Genomic DNA, 6,000 nt, shown 5'->3' with positions numbered 1-6,000 from the left:
GAGGGGGTTATATTACTGTATACAGCACTGGGGGGTTATTAGTGTATACAGCACTGGGAGTTATTACTGTATACATCACTAGGGTTTCTATCTCCTTTAAACATGCTAGTAGTGAGGGGTATCCTAAATATTATAACAGACTGTATAATTTACCTGTAGCGACCAGTGTCAGGCAGCTGCTGCTAAGGCAAATAAAATCATGGGGTGCATCAAAAGGGGCATAGATGCCCACGACAAGGAAATAATTCTACCCCTGTACAAGTCACTAGTCAGACCACACATTTAATACTGTGTACAGTACTGGGCACCAGTGTACAAGAAAGATATAGTGGAGCTGGAGAGGGTTCAAAGACGGGCAACCAGAGTAATAAGGGGAATGGGAGGACTACAGTACCCAGAAAGATTATCAGAATTGGGGTTATTTAGTTTGGAAAAAAGACGGTTTAGGGGGGATTTAATAACTATGTATAAATATATAAGGGGACAGTACAGAGATCACTCCCAGGACCTATTTATACCCAGGACTGTATCTATAACAAGGGGACATCCTCTACGGTTGGAGGAAAGAAGGTTTCTACACCAGCACAGACGGGGGTTCTTTACAGTAAGAGCGGTGAGATTATGGAACTCTCTGCCAGAGGAAGTGGTGATGGCAAACTCAATAAAAGAGTTCAAAAGGAGCCTGGACGTGTTTCTTGAAAGCAATAATATTACAAGTTATGGATATTAGATTAATAGGGACAGAACGTTGATCCAGGGATTTATTCTGATTGCCATATTTGGAATCGGGAAGGAATTTTCCCCCTGGTATGGGGCAATTGGCATCTGCTTCATAAGGGTTTTTTTGCCTTCCTCTGGATCAACACAGTAGGGACACAATATGTATATAGGTTGAACTTGATGGACTTTGGTCTTTTTTCAACCTTATGAACTATGTTACTATGTTACTGTTTTTCCCAAATCGCCCAAAAACTTAATTTACGTGTTGATCTTTTTTTTGTCGAAGGTTCCATGACAACCTATACTCTGATATATGCATATTACAGATAATTCATAAATGTGTTTTATCTCAAGGGGCTTGTTGACTCAGGTAATGGGTGGAATATCATATCTCAGCCTTTGATCGTATGTTTCCTGCCTTCGTAATTAACATGGTCCTCTAAAGACACTGCAGTAGAAGTACTTCACAACTACTTGTGGTTCACCTGGGTTATGGAATAATTAACATGACATACAAAATTATCAGGGATTCACTTGATTCTTTTTTCCAATTCTTATTTTGTTTTAATGTTACAAGTATTAAAAAAAAAACAAAGAATGATATAGAAAGTCGTGCACTTCTATTTTTAGGAAAGGATCTTGAACTGGCGAGGTTGAGATTATAATTAACGAAGATATGAAAGAGAGAAAATGATGAATCATATAATTTTCCTATTGAGTCAACTCAAGTTTCAATTCATAGCAAGGTCTAACAGAGGAACTTCAACAAGATAACATGGCAGGTGTATCAAAAAGGGACTCAAATGCCACAAAACTGGCCTAGTGTGACCAAGTTAACTGGCACATTGACAGTTGTCCAGTTTAACTTCAGTTCCTCCAGTAAGCTAGATCCTCCATTGAGCTAGATTATTCATTTAGCTTAGTAGATCGTCCATTGGCTAGATACTCCATTGAGATATATCCTCCACTGGGCAAGATCCTCTATTGGGCTAGATACTCTATTGAGCTAGAGCCTCTGTTGAGCTAGATCCTCCATTGAGCGTGATCCTCCATTGGGCTAGATCCTCCATTGAGCTAGATCCTCCATTGGGCTAGATCCTCCATTGAGCTAGATCCTCCATTGAGCGTGATCCTCCATTGAGCTAGATCCTCCATTGAGCGTGATCCTCCATTGAGCTAGATCCTCCATTGGGCTAGATCCTCCATTGAGCGTGAACCTCCATTGAGCTAGATCCTCCTTTGGGCTAGATCCTCCATTGAGCTAGATCCTCTATTGGCTCAGATCCTGCATTGAGCTAGGGCCTTCAATGGGCGAGATCTTCTATTGATCTAGATCCTCTGTTGAGCTAGATACCCCATTAAGTCTGGAGTGCACTATAGAGTAGTTGGCTTTGTGAAAGTACTCATTGTAGGTACACAACTTAATTTTAGCCCGCTCCAATAACATCCACTAATATCCCATGCGCTTTTAGTTGAAAAAAGGTGCATGTTACTTATTGTGAATATTTCAGGCATAGATTTTTATCTCGCTATGGTATCCAGTTAATAAATATATTATACAACATGGCAACTGACATATACTGATACACTTTAAGAGAGCCCTGAATAGTATGATGACACGTATAATGTGTATGCCACAGAAGGAGAAGTCTTTTTGATAGTAGGATATATATAGTAAATATGCTTCGTAACAGAATCAGCTTAATTAGGCACCACCCGTACTCAAGCATATTCATTTTTAAAATTTCTCATCTGTTAAATTTGGAGGATTACTATAGATCTATGCAGCACTATATATTTTTTTTAATAAAAATAATTGCTATTGGTAATAAAAGTACAGTTTGCGCCTATGCGATTAATTTAAGATTTCAAAAAACACAAAAAGAGGTAAACCTGGTTCGGAAAGGTCATGAATGTAAGAACATATGAACAGTACAAGGTAACAAAACACTATTATTGTTTAATAACCTAAATTGACAAACATCAAGGCAAAAAAAACTACATTGATATAAAAGAGAGATAAAATTGTATAACCAACACTAATAGTAGGGCCAATGAGCGTTCCCAGAGGCCTTATACCATTTATTGGAGGGTGAGAAGTTCTCCAAAGACGCATTTAACCTACAATACAGCCATCTGAAAAAAGAGGTAATATCTTAATTTAAAAAAATATATTTTATTTTCCCAAATTCTAATGGAAACATTGTATTCCAAAATATATATATATTTTTTAATGGTATTAAATAAATTACTATGTTCTTCTTGTGGAAAGGAACTGGATTTTTCATACAGACATTAGGTTTTTTTGCAAATTTGTTCTTTCCCATTCCCCGCAGCAAAACACATCATGTTAACCGGCCAGCGAATGTGAAAAAAGTGGTGCTGAAAAACACATACGTCAAATTTAGGAGGATTAAAATAAATTGGGAACAGAAGCTTTACGACACTAGACACTAAATAAAACCCGGTAGCATTGTTAACATATGTATTCATAAACAAAAGCAGCACACACATATATATATATATATATATATAAGGGTTTTCTAACGATCAATTAACCTTTTAAACTTAAACTTGGATCAGCGGACACAATGTGCCATTGGAACACAGGAGTGATGGGAGGGATAAAGGGCCATTGGAACACAGGAGTGATGGGAGTGAGAAATGGCTATTGGAACACAAGAGTGAAGGGAGTGATAAAGGGTCATTGGAACACAGGAGTGATGGGAGTGATAAAGGGCTGTTGGAACACAGGAGTGATGGGAGTGATAAAGTGCCGTTGGAACACAGGAGTGATGGGAGTGATAAAGGGCCGTTGGAACACAGGAGTGATGGAGTGATAAAGGGCCGTTGGAACACAGGAGTGATGGGAGTGATAAAGGGCCGTTGGAACACAGGAGTGATGGGAGTGATAAAGGGCCGTTGGAACACAGGAGTGATGGGAGTGATAAAGGGCCATTGCAACACAGCAGTGATGGGAGTGATAAAGGGCCTCTGTACGCCTATGAAGAGATTCCATTAAAAATCATCCCTTTCCAGCTACAATAGTCATTTACAACATTAACCCCGTCTGTGCTGGATTTCTGATCCATTTCATGTTATTTTAATAAAAAAAAAAATTCATTCAAAAACAAGGACATTTTCACTTGTGATGAGTGCTGTATGTATGTGTGTGTGTGTGCATATGTGTGTGTGTGTATATGTGTATATGTGTATACGTGTGTGTGTGTGTGTGCATGTTGTGTGTTAGAATCCCAGCTTATGCACACTGCAAGACAGCAGTCATCTCAATGCCCTGTCCTCAGGATCCGCATGGTTATTCCTCCCCTCTAAGTTATCCCTCTCCTATTATTAAGCCTGTTGATTGCTACTAATAGGTTCAGGCAGCCTTTGTAAAAACAGAGACAGGAGAAGAAAGAGGACTTTAGGACAGAAACAACTATTAAATGTGCATATTTTTTCCCCAAATCTTAGCTTTCCAGGATTTTTTTAAAACATTTTAGATTTCAACAAAATATCTCCAAATTGGTTAACAACCAAAAAGCGCACAATATAGGAACTTGAAATAATTTAATTTGCCTTATGTTAGAAATTGCGACACCAACAGTTCCCCTTCACGATATATTGCCAGAACGTATAAACTAAGGCGATACACAAGCTGTCGGGACCTCGGAGGTCCGTTCCTCAGGTGCCACCAAGCAAAGCCAACCATGCCGCAAAGCAGGAGAGCCGGCTATTATTCTTTTACAACCACCCATCAAGTAAATCAAAGAGGATTCTTCACAGTGAGATGATCGGCCTCAACATCTTCAGATCTGAAATGTAAACACAGAGAAACCGATCCCTCTGTATATTCACCCGGCTATCATGGCGCCCAACCCTCCCGCTTCTGTTTCAGTCCCACGCCACCTGTGCAGCAGCTCTAAAACGTCCTGTTTAGTCGGATTTGTGGAAAAACACACACCATATTAATATTTCAAAAAGAAGGTGACTATCATTTCATAAACAACTCTCGCAACAAGACTATCTGTGTTTTTTAACCTCTTTTTTTTTTTTTGGGTGTGCATATTGCATTATTAAATATTTAGAGTTCAAGGCGAGGGCATTTAGTAGAGAACACGGGGGAAATCCAATCATCTCCTGCATGTGAAGGAACAGAGAACCTGCCGGCAGATCGGCCCCATTCGGCCTCCATCTAGTCCTCCCTGTCTTACCTGCTGAGACCTTAATCAGCCGTTGGTCTCGTCTTACATTCAGGAGCCGTATCCCCATCCCATGCATGTTTAAATCCTCTCACTGTGTTACCCTCTACCACTTCTGCTGGGAGGCTCTTCAATTTATCTACCACGCTCTCAGTAAAGCAAATCTAATCCTTTGACCCTCTGGTTTTAGATTACACCCTCTAGTTCTTTGAGAAGGTCCCTCCTGTGCTTTGTTACACATGGCTGGGTGCCTGCTTATGTTTATGCAGTCTATTGGGCTCAATGGGTTAAAAGCATCTGAAAGGATGTGTAGAAACGCTGTATCTCATTCAGCTCGAGCCGCAGCTGCGCTCTGGTTGCTGTCCATGGTCTCGAAAGCTACTGGTGCTGATCTGCAGTTCCCATCGCAAGCCACATATATAACAACGGCAGCTTCTCTCTTGGCAACATCACATCTCAGAAGAATCCTGTAACCAGTGGATTCCACTCTTACCTTCCATTATACCCCAGGATTTCACCTCTTTCTCCAATCAACCCAGCTGGAAATGGTACATTTTCTTAAACAAAATGTAAAAAAATTGAAAAAAAAATATTTTCTTTATTATTCTTCCTTTTTTTTTAAATTTCATTGACGATCATTCATCTTGAGTTTTACATTATGATAGAACTTTGTTTAATCTTTAAAAAAATGATTTATGTTCTAATTTATATTCTATTAATATCTAATTCTAGATCCAATGTATCAGAGTCTGTAATGATCACACTTAGAAAAACTAAAGAATAAGGAATTTAAGGGGGCAAATGTATATATTTTGCATTAGAAGGTTAACAAATAGTTAATGTTACCATTGTATATTTTCCTATAAGTATACTTTTTAGTTGTAAGCTTGATGAATTTGCTTATTTTTTGTAATTGATAACATTTTTTAATTAGAATTTTTTATTTAGATTTCTTTTAGAATTTTTTATTCTATCGGTAAATTAACTACAATTCCTATCATCAATATCCATGAGATTTTTTTTTTGTTTACAAGTGTGGATGATTCTCCAGTTAATACTTAAGGAAAACTAGACTATG

The sequence above is a fragment of the Sceloporus occidentalis genome, unplaced genomic scaffold (genome assembly GCF_023333645.1).
Source record: "Sceloporus occidentalis isolate IW3139 unplaced genomic scaffold, rSceOcc1.0.p SCAF_143, whole genome shotgun sequence".
NCBI lineage: Eukaryota > Metazoa > Chordata > Lepidosauria > Squamata > Phrynosomatidae > Sceloporus > Sceloporus occidentalis.
This window is presented reverse-complemented; position numbering follows the sequence as displayed.